This window comes from Pteropus alecto, unplaced genomic scaffold, assembly GCF_000325575.1.
Source record: "Pteropus alecto unplaced genomic scaffold, ASM32557v1 scaffold326, whole genome shotgun sequence".
Taxonomy (NCBI): Eukaryota; Metazoa; Chordata; class Mammalia; order Chiroptera; family Pteropodidae; genus Pteropus; species Pteropus alecto.
The window spans coordinates 382742-402472 of NW_006438873.1; the positions used below are offsets into that span (position 1 = coordinate 382742).

A 19731-nucleotide genomic window follows, 5' to 3' on the forward strand; every position below is an offset into this window, starting at 1 on the left:
TTTGTGGGCTCTACCTTAGAAAAAAAAATTTCTAGACTCTTCCACCATCCTCACCTCAATCATTTTCCAGTCATGTTTTCTCCAGATAGTCTGTCTGTGTTTGCAATCTTATTTCTTATTTGCTTGTATTTGTCCCTCTCTCCAGTTCAGTATAAGTGAATCTGTGAACTGGGCCATGTTTGTCTTAGTTATCTCTGGTCTCTCAGTGCCTTTAATAGTGCTTGACACAGAGTAGGCCTATAGTATAGATAACTTGGCTTGAATGAATGGGTAAATGGGTGAATAAATGAATGGATGGATGGAAGGAGGGATAGACTGACTGATGAATGGATGGATGCATGGATGGGTGAGAGGATGAATGAATGGACGAATTTGTGCTTTCCTGTTATATCATGATCTCATAGGAGGTGACTGGAGTGGAGCATATTCTGGATTCCTCTGGCCTTCAAGGGAGGTAAAATGTATAATTCTGGCCTGCACCTCCTTCATACTCCTCTCTAACAAGGAGACTCAGATTCTAGGACAGGAATGGTATACATATACCACTTGATAAAGAGCCTGGATTCTCTTTATTGGTACCAGCTTTACTGAGGTATAATTACAAATTAAAATTGTATACATTTGAGACATACAGCGTGATAATTGGATATACCTGTACATTGTGAAATAATCATCATTATCAAGTAATTAACATCCATCATCTCTCAGTTACTTTCTCTTTCTTTCTTTCTTTCTCTCTCTCTCTCTTTCTTTCTCTCTCTCTCTCTCTCTTCCTTCCTTCCTTCCTTCCTTCTGCCTTCCTTCCTTCCTTCTTTTCTTCCTTCCTTCCTTTCTTCCTTTCTTCCGTCCTTCCTTCCTCCTTCCTTCCTTCCTTCTTTTCTTCCTTCCTTCCTTTCTTCCTTTCTTCCGTCCTTCCTTCCTCCTTCCTTCCTTCCTTCTTTTCTTCCTTCCTTCCTTTCTTCCTTTCTTCCTTCCTTCCTTCCTTCCTTCCGTCCTTCCTTCCTTTCTTCCTTTCTTTTTCTTTCTTTTCTCTCTCTCTCTCTCTCTCTCTCTGTGTATGTGTAGTGAGGACACTAAAGATCTACTCTCCTAGCAAATTTCAAGCACACCATACAGTATTGTCAACTACTGGCACCTTGCTGGCCAATAACAGGAGATCCTGGATTCTTCCAGGTCAGGCGGTGAGTGGAGGGCGTGCTCTCACTTCCCTCCCACCACTGGTATGCCTGGATTTGAAGCCAGGTTAATTAGCTGTGCACCCCAGGGCCAGTCACTTAACTTCCTGTGCCTCAGTTTCCTCATCTGCAAAATTAAGCTAATAATAATATTGCCTACCCTGTGGGGTCATTGTGAAGATTGAAAGGGAAAAGGCATGTAAGCTCTCAGCACAGAGCTTGCACATAATGGAGGCTCCGGTAGTGTCCTATGGAGTTATATTCCATATATTTTTTTCATTTCATAAATATATACATTTCAGTATATAATCAATGATCAATATATGTTATATGTAGATAAAATCAGTATATATATAAAATCTACCTGTATAAAATATAAATAAAATTCAATAGTTCTCAACTGAGGGTAATTTTGCCCCTCAGAGGACAATTTGTCGATTTCTGGAGGAACTTTTGGTTGTCGCAATGGGTATCCCATGGTTGGAGGCCAGGAACACTGCTCAACACACTACGATGCACAGGACAGCCCCTCACAGCAGGATGATCTGGCCTCAAATGTCAGTAGCACTGAAGCTGAAAAACCCTGGAATACACATCATTTATAAAAGTCTAGACCAGTAAGAAATAAAGACATAACATGGGCTACATATGTAGTTTAAAATTTCCTAGTATCCTCATTAAAAAAGTAAAAATGAAAGTGGTGAAATTAATTTTAAGACTATCTTGTTGAACCCAATACATTAAAAATAATATCCCTTAATGAACATGTAATAATATAAAACATTATTAATGAGATATTTTACATTTTTTCTCATACGTCTTTGAAATCCAGTGTCTGTTTTATACTTTGCAGCACATGTCAATTTGCACCCCATTTCCAGTGCTCATCAGCTGGGTTGGGCTGGTGCCTATGGTATTAAACAGCTCAGGACAAACCACATCACATGCTGAAAAAAATGGCCAGCAGAGGGCGTCATAAGAATACCATGGAGTTCTTTAAACCCTATCCAATTTGAGAGAAATGTACCCAATTGTCAGAGCCTGAGAAAGAAAAGGGTTTAAGGCCATAGACTCCATTCCCTCTTCATGCAGGGAGAAGGAGAGCAGAGAGCAGAGGCAGGCTGCTGTCTCCTCTTATGTATTGAGTGTCGCCTTCTAGGGAGATGAAAGCAGTTAATAACAAAGACTTCCAAGCCTGATGACTTGGATCCTGTCTGCACAGGCCCATCCACCCTACTGACTCAGTTGTGTCAGTCCGTGGCCTGAATTTCCTCCATGGCCTGTTCAGCCCCAGTGCCTCTCTGGCAGCCAGAGCCATCTTGCTTGGACACATGTCTGACTATAGCCCTCCCCTGACCAATGTCTATCAGGGTCCCCCTACTGCACTCAGGGTGAAATCCAAGCCACTGATCTTGGCCTAAAATATATCTCCACATCTGGCTTTTACCAAGCCCTCCAGCCTGGCCCTCTCAGCTGCCTGGTCCACCTGGGTTCTGGGCTATTACAGGTCTAGTTGTGTCTCCCCAAAACTCATATGGTGAAACCTTAACCCTACTACCTCAGAATGTGACTGTATTTGGAGATGGGTCCTTTAAAGAGGTGATTAAGGTAAAATGACATCATATAGATGGCCCTAATCCAATGACCGGTGTCCTTATAAGAAGAGGAGATTAGGAGACAGTCACACACAGGAGGACAACCATGTGATGAGGACAAGGGGGAGGAGATGGTGTCCACACGCCAAGGGGAGAGGCCTCAAGAGAAACCGACCCTGCTGACACCTTGATCTTGGACTTCTGGCCTTCGGAACTGTGAGGAAGTAATTTTTCTTATTTAAGCCCCCCGGTATATGGTACTGTGTTATGGCAGCTCAAGTGAACCAATACGATCACTCATTTTTTTAAAAACTGTGTTTAAAAAGCAAATACATTCTGGAATCATAACTGATACTAAAACAAATCATTGCCGTACATATTAGAAACTCTAAAAAAACCCAGATATTTCAAATGAAATATGGACTGTCGAGAACAACTGGTAAATCTTCACAGAAATATAAATCTGAAAAGGAGCCGACCCTGTTTAGAATCCTACACCCCTGGAGGAAGAATTGATTTGTTCACCGTGCTTACATAATGATCCATAATCCGACTCTGAGTCCCCTCTGAAGCCTTCTTGCTCATTTCCCTCCCACTCCCATTTTGAAAACACATCACGTGCAAATCCCTTTCCTGTGCCTTTCTCCAATCAGTCCTCTCAAATGATCTTGAGCTGTACTGAAAATGCAAGGTCATGGAGGTGATACATTTGGTAGTTGTCCCACCAGAAACTTGGTCCCAGGCTGACAGTCTCTTCCTTGGAGCCGACGAGACACAGCTGGGAGAGATACAAGAACACTCGTTAAATGCAGGGTAATTCTTGTTTTGTTGACTGTGTCAACATTGGATTAATTGTTAGGTCAGAAAGTCTAGTTTCCATGAGTTTTGTGGTGAACTATAAACTGTCAATATGATGAAGAAAGTAGAGGCCGCTGGGGAAACAGGGACCGGGGTCAGGTTCCTGTTCTATTTTATTTTCAATGTTATTTTTATTTTAAACGTAATTTCCTTCATTTTTTTTTTTTAAATAGTACATTTGAAAAGGTCAAAAAGATATATAGTGAGAAGACCCTCCGTTGTCCTGTGGTTATCTAATTTGCTTCCTATGAGTCAACCAGTGACAAGGCAACCCTTTCTAGTCACACGCAGATGGCCTATGGATGCACAAGTAAATATGCTTATACCTTTTCCCCCTTTTATACAAAATTTAGCATACTACACCCACTGTTTTATATATTGTTTTTTATTTTTTTACCAAGATATATTTTGGAGATTATGATGAAACTTAAAGCACTTCTGTGTTCCTTTTTTTTTTTTTTACAGCTGTGTAGTATTCCATTTAATGGATTAAATTAGAAATATTATTATTCCTCATGAATATATGTCTAGCTTATATCCAATCTTTGACAAGCAAAAATTATGTTGAAATAAATAACCTTTTTGGTGAGTGAATGCGAAGACACCTGGGTGTAATGATGCTGCTGGGAGAAAGAAAGAGCAGGCTCAGTGCTGACATGCTCATGCTCTGAGTAGTTCACATATTTGAAAACATCTGTCTGGGGTGATGTCAACAATCTCTGAATATTTTGACATCTGCGCATCCCGATTAGGGCAACACCATACACTCTCCATGATAACCGAGCGTTCCATGCTGATTCCTGGCATACTGAACAAGTCCTTCTCCCTTAGCTGACATGCCTGCTGAGGGCTGTGCAAGAAATGGTTAACCATGTCCCAAAAGAGTTTTATCCCTTTGTCCCTATCCCCTGGGGGTAACCTCTAAGCACTTGGAATGTCCTTCCTGATAAGAGTGTCTTTGGGTATCACCAGGAACAAGAAAATAGCTGGCAACTAAATTTTGACTGTCATTGATTTAAGACACAGCCTAACTTTGGTGATGCAAAAGTTTGGGGGAAAGAGGTACATCTTAGAATAAATAGATCAAAGAAGGCAGAATGAAATGTGCTGGGTGTTATAATGGGCGGTGGGGAGACTGACTTCTTCATAGACCTGAACCCAGGTTGTGGAGCTGAAGTAGAGAGGTTTCTGAGACCAGGTTACCCAGGCAATTGCAGACCCTGGCAAGGAACCTAAGTATGAGTGACAAACTGTGATTTGGTGCTAGGAAATGTTTTTAATTTAAGGAGCCAGAGCAGGAGAGAGACATGATCATATTTTCTTTTTTTACTACTTCTTCTGATTGCTAGGTAGACATTAGATGATAGCAGAGAGACAGTAGAAGACAAGAAACCAAGTGACAGGCTACTGTAATGGTCCAAGCAGGAAGCAATAGTGGTTTGAACCAGAGGGGTGAGAGATGGAAAAGTCTCACCAGGAATAGAAAAGATGGCAAAGATGAGAGAGACATTTCTGACCAGGGAGTAGAGAAATGTAAGATTTTTGAAACAAGGATGGGAAGCCTAAGGAGACGCCTGCTGGCCTTCTGCAGAAATTTTTGCAAAATGCAAGAGCCTAGATAGTTCTCAAGGAATTTTTTTGTTGCTGTCTATCGTCTTGGATTCAGAATGATATAGTCAGTATTCTAGAATCACCATATCCAAACCATAAAAACATTTGAGAGCGAGTCGTTGTTCTCCAGATCATATCCCTGGGTCCCACTTCCCACTAGCTTTTCTCTAAGTTTCTTCTAATGTTATTGCTCTATGTTCTGGGTGCTCAGTGTAGTAAGTTTTTATTATTAATTATTATTATAATAATTATTATTGTTCCATCACGATAGAGCACAGGGTGCATCAGACATGTTGCCTCATGAGTTAGTTTATCGATCTGTTTCTTCTGTTGGATAGTGAGGGCAGGCACATGTTCTGTATTTTCCCTGAATAGCTCCTTGCACGCAGTAAATAATCCTATCTGTGGAGCCAGACCATCTTGTATCGGAGGGATCACCCTCAAGAGAGGCAGAGTTTCCCAGTGTATTCTATAGCTTCGATCTACGCAGATAAAAATGCTTACACATGCTGCTCCTTTTTCTTGCTTTTCGAAGTAGACTATATCAGTGGTGGTTTCAAATGGTGGGTTCTGTGTAGGTTCAAAAGTCAGCCCTGTGCTGACTTTAAGAAATAGATACCCAGGGCAGTCATTTCATGAGGTATATAAATGTCTAGTCAGTATGTGTACACCCGAAACTAACATAATATTGTATGCCAACAGTGATTGAAAAATTAAAAAATTAAAAAGAAATAAAAATTTTAAAAGGAAAGAAATTTTAGTTTAGCAAAAAAAAGATATTGAAGTATTTATGGGTGAAATGCTATCATTTCTGAAATTTGCTTTAAAAATAGTACAGGGTTGTGATGGGAGTGGGGATGCTGGAGCGTGAGTGGGTGATTGTTGAAACGGCGCATACATTGCTGACTCTTGTGCATTTTCAAACTTTTCAACAACACTGCCCCCACCCATCGCTTCTACAACTGCTATCCTCAGAGAGAAAAAAAAGCCGGGAAGAGACAACCTTTCATTTTAAAGATTAATAATCTTTCATTTAAATTTTGCTGATTTCCCACTGCACCGGGAGCTATGGATGATTCTGTTTCACGTGAGAAAATGAAATATTGTGAAGCCTATGATGACATCTTTGGCCTTTCCGGCTATAGGCTTCGCTCCTTGGGGGCGCATTTCTCCCCTGCAATGGTTTTACTGCAAAGACCCGCTCTTTGGAATTGAGCGTGACTCAGAATACCTCAGAAAATATCAGTTATATTCCAAATGAATTTCACACACAAATTCCCAAAGCAGCAGTTCTCTGTCATGTGTGCATCCTGTATGTCATCTGCATGTCACGCTGTGTTTCTCTGGGCGCCTTCAACGTTGCCCACCTGGTGTGTTCTCCTTCTTCTCTAGCCCATGAGTTCCTTGGTGCTCTCGTGTCCCAGGAGCGGACATACCTGAGCCATTTGTCACAGGGTCAGCTTTCCTTAAGCTAATCCCCCCAACAGCTGCATGGCCCTAGGGCTTCTCAGACTGCCTCTGCCAGCACGGGGTCCTGCATGGAGGGGGCACAGACCTGTGATCACAGCCAGCTGCTGCCACGCTGTGAACTTGGGGCTGCCTATTATAGCCCTGAGCTCCGTGAGACCTGTCAGAGGGGAGCAGCAGCCAGACACCCTGCCGTCTAACCTGAAAGGCATTCCCTGGAGGGACAGGGACATCCGTTGAGACATCTCAGGCTCCGTAGCAAATGATCCCACCCGCCACCATGGTTTGACAACACCACCCAGGTTTTCCTAAAATCGGGAACATGGCTCAGTGGCCTCTTTTCTGAGTAGAGGACCAGGGGCTCAGGTGAAGCGTCCAGGTGTCCTTCCTACAGGACAGGGCCAAGCAGGACGCATTGTAACAAAATCTATGGACTCCGGCATCACAGCAGCTTGTGGCATCTCTCAGAGCCGATTTTGGCTTTTTGTGTGTCCCCCGGCTCTCCCTGCACCTTCGCCACGGCCACCGTTCCCCTGAATGCCTGTCCATTTCTGAATTATTCTGTGCCACGCCCGAAACACGAGCAAGGAGTTCCCAGCACAGACCCACCCACGGCCCCTGACCTTTCGGGCATCCAGCTCTCCATCTCAGAGGGGACCAGAGCAGGCCCCACCTCTCTGGTCCAAGAACAGGAGGTGTGGCACTCAGCACAGAGCTGAGCTTCAGGTCTCCAGGTGTGTGAGAGTGTGACTGCTGTGTATGAGTGTGTCTGCGAGTGAGTGTGTGAGCATGTATATGTGTGAGTGTATATGAGTGTGTCTGTATGAATGTGTCTGCGAGTGTGTGTGTGTGTTGTGTGTGAGTGTGTGTGTAGTGGCCAGGTGTGGGGAGGCAGGGATGATGAACAGGCACAGGGGATTTTAGGGCAGTGAAACCACTCTATGACACTGTACTGATAAATACGTGTCATTATACATCTACCCAATCCTCAAAATGCACACCACCAAGAATGACCCTGATGTAAGCTGTGGTCTCTAGGTGACAATGACATGTCCCTGTGGGTTCACCAATTCTAACAGGCATGCCCTCTGCTGGAGATGTATATGAGGGGGGAGGTGGTGCCTGTGTGGGGACAGGGGGCTTATGGGAAATCGCCACCCTTTCCTCTCAGTTTTGGTGTGAAACTAAAATGCCCTAAACAATAAAGTCTTCATTATTAAAAAAAAAAAAAAAAAAAGGCAAGCGTGAAACCCAAACCGTGTAAATTAGGGTGGCTAAACCACTGGTTCTCAGTCAGGGGACAGCTGGCAATGCCTTGGGGACATTTCTCTTGTCACAACATTGTGGGGGGGAATGTGCTATTGGCAACTGGTGCGTGGATACCAAGGATGCCTCCGAACTTTTTACAGTGCTCAAGACAGCCCTGGCACAAGCATTATCCAGCCCCAAATATCCCTAGTGTCCCTAAGGTTGAAGCCGAGAAACCTCGGCCACCAGCTCTTGCCTGCCAGGGACATGAACAGAGCTGCCCTTTGTCTAGAAGTGATCAGCGAGTGCTACAAGCATGCCAGGCCTGAGAGAAAAGCCCTCTGGAACAAAATGGGAAGGATGGACAAGGGAATAACATTCTTATGGTGACATTCAATTATCTTTGAAGCTGAGCCATCTTTAAAGACATCGTGAAAGTGCCACCGGTGTCCCATATACTGGGAACTCTGAGCAGAGAATGGAAGAGAGTTGGGAAAATAGAAAGAATTCATCTGTGACAACTCAAACCAAAGCGGGTGGCGTGGGTACCAGGAGGGGTGGGCAGAGTTTAGAAATTTCCAGACAGTGGGAGATGAAGGCGAAATCAACAGGACTCTAAGGGGTGGGATGTAAGCCTTGGAGAAAAGGGATGAAAGGAGAATTAATCATTCAACAGAGCCAGAAGAGCTTGGTTAGAGGTGGGAGGGACAAGACCGCGATAGGGAGGGGAGAGCTAGGAGGTGGCTGTCCTTGTTCAAGCTGATACGCTGGTAGGAAGGATGAGCGTGGTGGCAGTGGGATAGAGAAGAAAATCCAAGAACCACAAAGACATCAGGAGATGATGAGAGCGTGACGACTAGGGTGGGGCAACTGAGGCATTCACCTCAGGGGAGAAATCTAAGGCAAAGCTGAAAACCTCGATAATCAAGATAATGTTTCAATGACATATTTTTAAAAAATAAAAAACTGCAAAAAAAAAATTCATGATGCATGCATCATGCCCTTTGAGTGACTCACCTCCCTCACCCCACCCTAATCGCGACCCTGTCAGATCTTGCATTTAGTTAAAATGTTGATATTTTGTTCATCATTGATTTTTTTGCATTGATTTTGAAATTTTAAAGAAATATTGCATCAAAATGGTATGTCTCTTGATTATTCAGTTTACACCCCTGTCAACCACACACTTAAACTCTGTACCTGCTTAAGCCCAGTCCTGGCCCTGGTGAATGGAGACAGAAACATTTTTGAGTGAGAAGCTGTTAAAATTTTCACACGAGGCCAAGTGGCCAAGATGAGCCCTCAGCTCTGCAGAATCCTATGGAATTTCTATCGAGCTAAGTAAGAGCCAGGCTGGTTTCCAGGCAGTATATACTCCCATGTCACCAAGGACGGCGACAGCTCTTTCGGATCCAGCCTGGGACAGAGAACATACCGGAGAAAAAGCTTTCTAAAACATGGGGAAAAAGTAAAAAACAAGAAAACAAAATAAAACAAAAATGTAATACTAACCATCTGCTTGGCACGCTGTTATCACCACATTCTGTTCAGTTTGAGAGCCGGTCAATTCCCATTATTATTCTCTGAGGAAGTATCTTTCTGTCCTACGGACCCTTCATAGTGTCTGGAAAGCAGTCAGTGTCAATTAAATGCTTACCAAACGATCCCACTAATACATGTATTAGAACAAGAAGTGTTTGTGTTTGTGTGGGTGCCTCACTCTGTGTGTGTGACATTTGAAAATATATTTATGTATGCCTTTATATACATGTTCATAGACACACGAATAAAAGGCTTAGGTATGATAACTCCAGGTACTACATTTTTTTGCATGTGTGTCAGGTCCTCCAGGCCTCAAGCCAAGTGCTTTATGGGTGGATCAAGTCGTTTCATTCACAGGGGAGGCACCATCTCCATCCTCTCTTTGCAAAGGAAAAGCCCAAGACCAGAGAAATTCTGACACCAGCCGGAGGTTCTGTTACTGGTAGTACTAGGCTGTGGACCGGGTCTGTGTGATGCTAGGCCGGTCTCCATAATGACATGTCCGTTCCAGCTCGAGAACTGCAGCCTCCTTTCTGAGGGACTGGGGGCAAGAGGGCTGTGGTCCCAGACCCACTGGGGCCTCCATGTCCGTTTCCCTGGTGCGTGGCCTTTGGGCCCAGCACGTGCTAGCATTCGATACATATTTGTGGAGTGGCCAGCAAAAGGTGTACTATTAGTGTTCTGTTGCTTTGTAACAAATCACCACAAACTCAGAGGCTTTAAACAGCACAAAAATTCATCATCTCTCAGTTTTCCAGCTCAGGAATTCACAGTCGGGCTGGCTGGGACTTCCGTTTAGGGTCTCACCAGCCTGAAGTCAAGGCATTAGCCAGGACTGTGGTCTTATCTGAGGGACAGGGCTCTCTTGCAAGCATATGCACATGTGTACTCACGCACGTGTGCGCGTGCATGCACACGCGCGCGCGCGCACACACAAACACACACACACAAACAGGGAAACTGTTTTTTGGCAGAATTCATTCTGTTGCAGCTATAGGACTGGGTCCCCCTGTTCCTTGTCATATGGTCCCATACGCAAATCACAATGTAGCACCCACCTTTCTTTTTTCCAAGCCAGAAGGTGGCATGTCCCTCTGCGATCAGCTGACCAGCTGACCAGCCAGAGACATGCTGTGCTGTTAAAGAGCTCAGCTGATTAGGTCAGGCTCACCCAAGGTGAGCCAGAGAAGGTCACATGACCATGGAAACGCGATCTCATTATAGTCACAGGTCCCCCTGCACTCACGGGGAATACACAGGGTATGTCCATAGTGAGTGGGAACCGCGGAGAGCAGGGCTGCTGATTATTTAATAATTGTGAAGTCTGCTTCTAATCTATCTAGGAGTCCTGTGAGTGTGAGTTTGTTTTTTTTTTTTTAACACCTACAGCACCTGCTATTCCTAGGTGGTCTTCCTTCCAAGTACTAACCAGGCCTTAGCCTGCTTAGCTTCTGAGATCAGACGAGATCAGACACGTTCAGGATGGCATGGTCATAGATGGTGTGAGCTTTTTTACCAGTAGCTTAGATTTTCTGGATACTCTTGCTTCTGCCATTTTTTAAGTTTCAGGAAAGGTGATACATTTGCACGTTAACATGAGAGAAGAGGTAACAGAGAAACAAATCTGCTTCCACCCTTGCTCTCTCTGTCCTCCACTCTCCCTCTCCCGTTGACAGTTTTCTTGTGTGTCCTCCCTGAGATATTCTTTAAGTGTTTTAAGTGTATATGTATGTGTGTGTTTATTTCTAACTACAATTCTTTAAATAATAATAATAATAATAATAATAATAATTTCGTTTTCATACATATATGTTAAGATCTGGCTTTTCCACTTAATTTTGGAGATTATTCCTTAGCACACTAGAACACAGGTTTCCATGGCAACGGCCTGAGCCTGCCTCCATCCCCCATAGCCGTGAGAGCTCTGAGGGAGAATGTGGGCGGTAGAATAATGGACCCCCAAACTGGCCTGACTGGGGGTGCAGAGGGGAGGCATGGACTTGAGACTCTAATCGGTGGCTCAGGCTTGTGTTTCATGCCTGTCGAATTGGGTCTTTGGATAGAAGGGCTTTACAGGGAGGCAAAACCGAACTATGTTTGGCTTCTGCAGGATCAGAAATCACAATTTTCCAGCAGCTGTGCAAGTGTCTGAGGCATGTCAATGGTCTCTTCTCACCATTCATGAATTTCCTCCTTCATCCCTTCACTTGTTATGCAAATATTGAATAACATCTTCATATGGGCTATTCACTCTTGTATGTTCCAGGAACAAAACAGTGAGTGAACCCCCTATTCGCAACAGTTAAAAGGTGGAAGGAGCACAGTGTCCATGGACAGGTGTCCAATGGATAAACAAAATGTGGTGCATTCATGAAATGGAGTATTATTCAGCCTTAGAAACAAAGGAACTTCCGACACAGGTTACAATATGCATGAACCTGAAGACGTATGCTCAGTAAAATAAGCCAGTCACAGAAAGACAAATACTGTATGGTTTCACTTAAAAGAATATACCTAGAGCAGTTAAATTCATAGAGACAGAAATTGGGATGGTGGGTGCCAGGGCCTGGGGGAGTGTAAGGGGGATTTAGTGTGTAATGTGGACAGAGTTTCAGTTTTGCAAGATGAAAAAAAATCTGGAAACGAATGGTGGTGATGGTTGCACAACAGTGAATTGTGATTTCATATGGGCTATTCACTCTTGTGTGTTCCAGGAACAAAACAGTGAGTGCCACTGAACTGTGCACTTAAAAATGGTGAAGATGCTAAATTTTATGAGATGTGCATTTACCACAATCGAATTAAAAAGAGAAAAGAGAAACTTGAATCCCTACAGTAGATGGGCAAAAAACCAGTTTCACTCACCATCAGTGGGAGGGAAGGGGAGATGTGGAGAGTGAAAACACAAAAGAGAATATCACTCTTTTACAGACAAAAATAAACCATGGCTCACCCAGGCTGTGAAATTACGAAGAACAGCAAAATAATCATTATTGTAAAAGTGGAGAATGTGGTTACCTCTTGGGGGAAGGGGCGGTGGGGGCTCCTGAGACCCCATCCCCTTTATTAACTTGGGAAATAGTCACAGTCCTATGTTAACCTGTGCAAATGAGCGACACATACCTTTTCCTCTCACGTTATTTCATATCTCACAATGAAAAATGTTATGGAATTTTTTTTAATTGCAAGGAATCCCTTGCTGTAAGAAAAGGCAATTTTGTGACACTTGAAAGAAAGAAAAGGGGGTGGGGGGGTAGGTGACTATTTGCCTTTGTAAAAAGATAGAGCTCGTTTAGTGGCAGCTTTAGAGATGCAGCCTGAACAGAATCACTGGATCACTTTCCAAATTGTACGAATGATGCAAACGTGCTGTGACCCGCTCAGGTTGGAAATTTGTGAGTGAAAACAGCTCTGAGCAGTTCCGTGCTGCATTCTAAGAAATGGTATTTAGCGCTTAAATGTCAATGTGATAGGCCTAATGAACGGGCAGCCAAATGGCGATTACTGCAGGACACTGCGTGCCAGATATGCAACTCAGAATGACAGGAACAGCTCACAGGGTTTTAAACATCTGCTCTAGCGAACACTATTTTCTTCTCAGTATAACTGAATAAGCTCTCGTTTATTTTTCTGTAGCATTTTATACTGAAAAATAAAATACGCTTTCCAAAAAGTGCATAAAACATAAATGCATATGTTAAGAAGTATAAAATAAACACACAGATGAATATCATCTCGGTTAAGAAATATGATTTTGCCACTGTCTCCATCTCCTACCACCACATATCACAGCTTTATTCCTCTACCCAGAGGTAACTATTTTCCTATTCATTTGTTTGTTTTGTTTGTTTTTTATTTATTATTTTCATTATTTAAAAAAAATTTTCCCCCAACTCAGTTGGCATACAATATTATATGAATTTCAGGGGTACAGCATAGTGGTTAGACATTTATATAACTTACTATGTGATCACCCCACTAAGTCCAGTCCCCACCTGGCACCATACAATTACATTATTATGAATTATATTTCATTCATTTTTCAAAGCAGTTCAGGATCAGGGTGATGTACACTGCGTTCTGCATCTAAAATGTTGTAGCTCTGAGCTGGTTATATTCTCTCGGAAGGGAGGCAAGATGTTTCAAACACCACCAAACACCTTCAAGTCTGTAGGGTTCCAGGAAGGCTGCTAAAGGAAGGCCATTTTCAATACATAGGAGGTTGTGAGGTATGAGATAAAACACTGAGAAGGTGGATCAATCCCACAAACTGGAAAAGAAAACCAATAGCTTTCTGGACCCAGACACCACAGCTTTCCGGGAGGTTGTACACTGATTGATTTAGAACCCACTGTCTCGCTAATACAGCTGTAAGTGGGGGGCAGTGGCCACAGTGGGGGAAGTGAGTTAATTCAAACAAAAAACCTTGTGCTTCGGTGAAGAGGTAACCAAAGGCAGATTCCGGTACGAGAGATAACCCTGAAATGTGTTTATTGTCTGAATTATAACCTACCCCTCCAACCCAGAAGGAAATTGCTGGAAGAGAAAATTGTGTTTATGTGTAACCTAGTGACACCACTGATGTTAGCTAAATGTGCTGGCGGATGGCAGTTTTGAGGAGGGGGACAGAGTGGGGATGGTGAGGCTGCTGTGTGCACGGAGGGGATGCAGTGAGTCCAGACCCCAAGAGATGCTACCGCAACCATGGCCTAGGGAGAGAGGATGCACCTGAGACTAGGGAGAGAGGTTGCCATGGAGACAGAGCCCCCAGTGACAAATTTTAGTGAGATACGATGACCCTAGATGGCAAAGGTTCCAAGGAAGGCTGGACTTTTGGGACTGATATTCCTTCCCCGAGTAGAAGCCATCAGAACATTGTCCCAGGCCAAGCGTGTGCACAGGGGACCTCAACCCAAGCTGTGACATAGAACGCTCCCCGAATTTATGATCAGTGCGTGTTGGGAACTCAGTGTGCATGTGTGTTTACCCTGCCATTTCATGAAGAGGAAAAGGAGAGGGGCTTTTCAGCAAAGGCACAACATACTCACATTCAGTGGCTGCCCTTTTCTAAACGGTAGGTGTTTGAGCCTTTTAAGATTGTTTTGCTGATTATTTCCATGGACACTGCTGGTTGTAATTATATAAAAGTAAGAACAGAGGCTGCAAACCTGTCCTTCTATTTTATAATGCAGTGCCTTGGAATTCTGGATGCTGGTAACAGTGCCTGGCCAATGATTAGTGACCCATAAATACTCCTTGCTCTGATTTCTTGGAGAAAAAAATGAGAGGTATAAACCAATGGGGGAAGTTTCTCTTTTCTTACTTTGGAACTCCATGTATAAATACACACAAACGGAGACACACAGATACACACAGAGACACAGTAATAATATTGTCTATTTGTTTTCTTTTTTGCAACAATACAGCATGAGTTAAGGAAAAGCAAATGAAACTTCAAGATATATCTCTAACTTTCCACTTCTTGCAAAATATTTCCCCTCCCCCAGGTTCCCTCACAGAGGAAATTCTGTGGCCCCCACAGTCTTTCTCTTCATTGCATGAACATTATTAATCCACTGGGGGCTTTGAGCTGATTGTGACATGGGCAGGTGGCCCTTGAGCATGGCTCAGCCTTGTTTATGATGGGTCCCTCCATCCCTCAACCCTTCCTGGTAGGTACATTTTCAGATTGTACGTGGTCAGAGTCATTATCTATTCTTTGATGCTAATGGCTTTGGGTCATGCTTAACAAGGCCTTTGGCACATTTTGAGCACAAAAGCACTCATCCATGTTTTTCTGGGGAGAGCATTTTAGTTTTCAATTGCTGTGCTACAATAACCACAAACTTAGAGCCTCAAAACAGTGACCATTTCTGTGGGCCAGGGGTGCAGGTGTGGCTGGACACTGCATCCTTTCATTGGGGTCTCAGCAGGCTGCAGTCCAGGTGGCAGGCAGCCTGAGTTCTCAACTGGAGGCTGGACTGGGGAAGGATCTGCCTCCAAGTCCACGGCCTTTTGGCAGGGTTTGTTTCCTTGTGGCCACGGAACCGAGGGCCCAACTTCTTGCTTGTGGTCTCCTGGATGTTATTCTCATTTTCTAGTGGCCACCTGTGGTCCCTGGCCATTTGAGTTCTCACAACATGGCCACTATGTGAGCCAGCAAAGAGAGTCTAGAGCAAATTTGCTGGCAAGATAGTCTTATGTGATGGAATGTAATTATGAGTGTTACATCTCGTCACCTTTGCCATATTCTGCTTGCTAAAAGCAAGTCACACATCCCATGTGCACTCAAGAAAAGGGGTGTGAATGCTAGGAGGTGGGGATCATGGGGGGCGTCAGTGCCTGTTCAGTTAAAGAAGGAAGAATTCTCTTTTCTCTTTTCCACCCAGACACTGTCCTTTCACACACCTATCAGTAGGCATTTGTCCCATCTGGGGTGGAAAAGAAGGTTCAGCTGGAAGAAACGGTCTGACATAGCTTATGGTGTCCAAGAAGGTGCTGTAGAGTGTCAAAACTCAGTCTAGTTGCCGGACAAAAGCTTGTCCCAATGACGCCCCACAGAACTTTCCCCAGGATGATGAGCTAAAGGTCCAGAGGAGGTCAAGGAAGTGTGTATGTTTCCACAGAACTCATGAAGAGAGCAGCTTCTTGGGAAAAACTCAGTATGGCCAGTGATACAGTGCTGTCCATGTTCAAACTGTACAAATATTTTAATCGCAGCTGTCTGCTTTGCAGGTTACGTCCCCAGATGCCGCCGATAGCCAGTTCCCCCCGAATTTCCTGGGACCGGCTGTCCTTTCTCCTCACGGTCTGACATAACTGATCCCTGTTTTACATGCCTGAAAGGGGGTCAGCGCACAGCTGGCTTTCATGGGGGCTCATTTCACATTTCAATGCCATGATGCAAACCTCTTTTTAGATATGCTTGTTGTAGCAAATTCCATACGACAGCATGGCTTTCTCAGCCTTGGCGCTGCTGACATGTCAAGCTGGGTCACTCTTTGTCGCAGGAGCCTGATTTGTGCATGCAGAAAGTGGTGGAGGCCGGACTGGGGCTTCACTCCCGGTCTTGTACATTCTCCAAGTTTGGACAAATGTGTAATGACACTTCTCCACCATGACAACATTACAAAGTAGTTTCACTGTCCTAAACATCCTCTGGACTCCACCCAACCCTCCCTATCCCAACCCCTGGCAACACCTGATCTTTTTCTGTTTCTGCAGTTATATTTTTTCCAGAATGTCATCAACTTGGAATCATACAGCATGTAGCCTAGTCACACTGGCTCCTTTCACTCACTCATGTGCATTTAAGATTCTTCGATGTCTTTTCATGGCTTGTTAGCTCAGTTCTCTTTAATCCTGAATAGTATTCCATGTCTGGATGTGAATGACTTTTTGAATGAAGTGACGGTGTCTCTCCTGACAGTCTGTGGACTCCATTTTGTTCCACATGTTTAGAACTGCTTTAGGCACACGGGAATGGGGGTGCTCCGTCAATATTTCTGACCGAATGGGGCTGAGAAACAGTGGTGCTCGGAGGAGATGTGGGTTTCTATCTACGTCTGCAAATGCTGGGGCTGCTAGTTTTCCCTGACACGGACAAGAGATGCTATTAGTGACGCACTTTAACATGTGTAAAAAACCATAGGAACCTCGGATGGAGAGAATTCCCCAGCCAGGCTGGTTTGATGTCTGCCCCTCTGCCCATCCTCCCACAGAGGTGATGACCCATTGTGGGGAACCAGGCAGGTTCAGGTGTTGCCATGGAAACTGCTGGAGTGGGCAAAGGAAAAGAGGGGGGACTTAAAATCAGAGACCAGCACACAGTAGGCCCTTCATAGATGCTGACTTAGTGACTGTGCCTCAAAGGATGGCCCTGAGAAATCTCTACCACACAATGTGATCAGAACTCAGAGAACTTGCCTCAGTTTGGGGGCAGAAATTAGTAAGGTCTTCCATCCCAGAATAGAAGTGATGTAATTTCCATTTATTAGAATTCTGTAGGCAGCTGAATGTTTTTTTGAGCCAGATCACAAACTTCTGAGTTTTGCGGGCACATTTCAATGAATGGATATTATTCTCATTTATTCATGAGCAAACAGTAGCCCAGAGAGCTTCCATATATGCGGACCGGATAGAGCTGGCAAAAGGGAGATGCTCAGAGGGCCCAGCACATGTGAAGGCCCTGGGGCAGATTCAAGGTATCCCCTCCAAGGGACATGGTGAGGAGCACTAATAAAGGAGGGATGTAAGTGTCCACCCACATTCACATAAGTATGGGGTACAAAGGGCAGGGAGGCAGGTCCTGAGATGGGGTCTCTGTCACAGAGCAATTGCTGGGTGGCCTCCTCTGGACACAGGGCGAACCTCTGGGGAGGGTACCTCACAGAGCCATAGCTGCCCAGGCCTTAGTCCCCAGGGTCCCGGGTCTGGATCATTTGGTGTGTGTCCAGGCGTGCATGGAAGAGGGCTGCCACACAGGTACAGTGACCCATGGAGCCCTCGGGGTGGAGGCCACATGCACTTCAGAGGCTGTCGGTCCCTTGCTTTGAATCTGCCCACCTTGGGTGGCTCCTGGAAAGAAGGTCCCTCCCTCATCGGGGCAGTGCCCTGGACACGCAGACCGCAGACCGCTGGCGATTAAAAAACAAATGCGGCTCAGACACGGCCCCTTGCTGCTGTCTCTGAATTGGGTTGTGGTTTCAGAGAGACTGGCAGCCATCCTGATCAGAAGCTGAGGCTGTGGGGGCTCTGGCTGGGAGGCCGAGGCTGAGGGGTGCTTTGAGGGGTGGCTGCCCAGGCAGTTTAGGGGGTCCTAGGTCTAGTCAGGCTCCACATCTGCTCTGCTGGGCAGCCAGGGGCTGCAGCCAGAGGGCCTCGCTTGTGCCAATAACCATGTCCACTGCTGATCTCCGGCTGTCACAGTCCACACTCTCCCCCCGCTTCCATCTCCATCACTTCCTAACGGATCTCCTTGACTCCACTCCCTTCCTTCCTAACCTGCTGCAGTTCCTTGTCACCTCCACTGGAGCCATGATCTCGATGGCAACGAATGGCCTGAGCCCTGAGGCAGCTCTGCTGAAGTTGGGGCTTGAGAGCTGCAGAGGGGACAGAGAGGCGGATGCCAGACTCAAGCCACCGGTGATGTCGCTGCCAGCACAGGTTCCACATCTGCTGTGTGTCTGCATAATACGTGCGTGTTGAGATGTGTCATCAGTACCATCTCTGCAGAAGGAGTAAAAAAATAAAATAAAAAGCAGCTGCTTCAGCATCCATCAATTCAGGTAGAAACGGTGAATCTGTTCCAAACAGCGGTGACATAGCAGCTCGTGTTCTCACGTTTGCCTGTTTAGTACATACAGATATTGTACGTGAATGCACATTGTTAGATGAACATTACACCTACGTGGATTCATTGAGACACTTTTCCTTACATGCTCTATTCCAGACCTGGAAAATAAAAGGGGAGATAAGGCCACATTTCCGACCTCTAATAGATATTTCCTTCATTCCTTCACCACCAAATTATGTGTTTACTCTGCAGATATTTCTTGAGGTCCCACTACAAGTCATCACTGAGTGAAATGTGATACATAAAATAGAAACCCAGACAAATACCCTACTATGAATCTTTTATCCATGGGAGAATATCAGTCAATAAATACAACTCAAATAACAGATGCTGCTAAGTTCTATAAAGTGGAAGGGTGAGGAGAAGGAGAGTGAAGGAGAACGTTCTTTTAGATCAGCTGATCAAGGTGGTCAACCTGGAGGTGGCGGTATTTGCACTGATCTGAAGGAAGGGAGGGCACAGCTCTTCGGATTAGTAGAAAAACAATCATTCTGGGCAGAGAGAATAGCACCTGGACACATCAGGAGGTGGAGCATGTTGGTCATGCTTGGAGAGCATCAAGGAGCCCAAGGTATCTATCTGCTAGTGAGTGTGCAGGGTAGAAAGTAGATGGAGGCAAATTCAGAGGAGGAGCTGGGAAGAGGTCATGCAGTGCCTTTTAGCTTATATTTAATGAATAAACACAGAATTAAATTTATCATTATGGTGTTCATAGTTTTTTTTCTTAGAGATATATTTTCTTTCTTTGTTGGATAAATGGATGGATAAAAGAAAGGATGGCTGGATGGATGGCTGGATGGCTGGATGGACGCTACAAATAAAATAGACACTTTTTTCTAATGAAGATCATGGCTTTGGGATAGATAGATACATAGATAGA

At 44.6% G+C, this 19731-nt stretch overlaps 1 pseudogene; it reads right to left on the reverse strand.

Annotated features, from left to right (window-relative positions):
* Nucleotides 1–10876: 10876 nt before the first annotated feature.
* Nucleotides 10877–10995, reverse strand: LOC112483085 (annotated as a pseudogene).
* Nucleotides 10996–19731: the final 8736 nt, after the last annotated feature.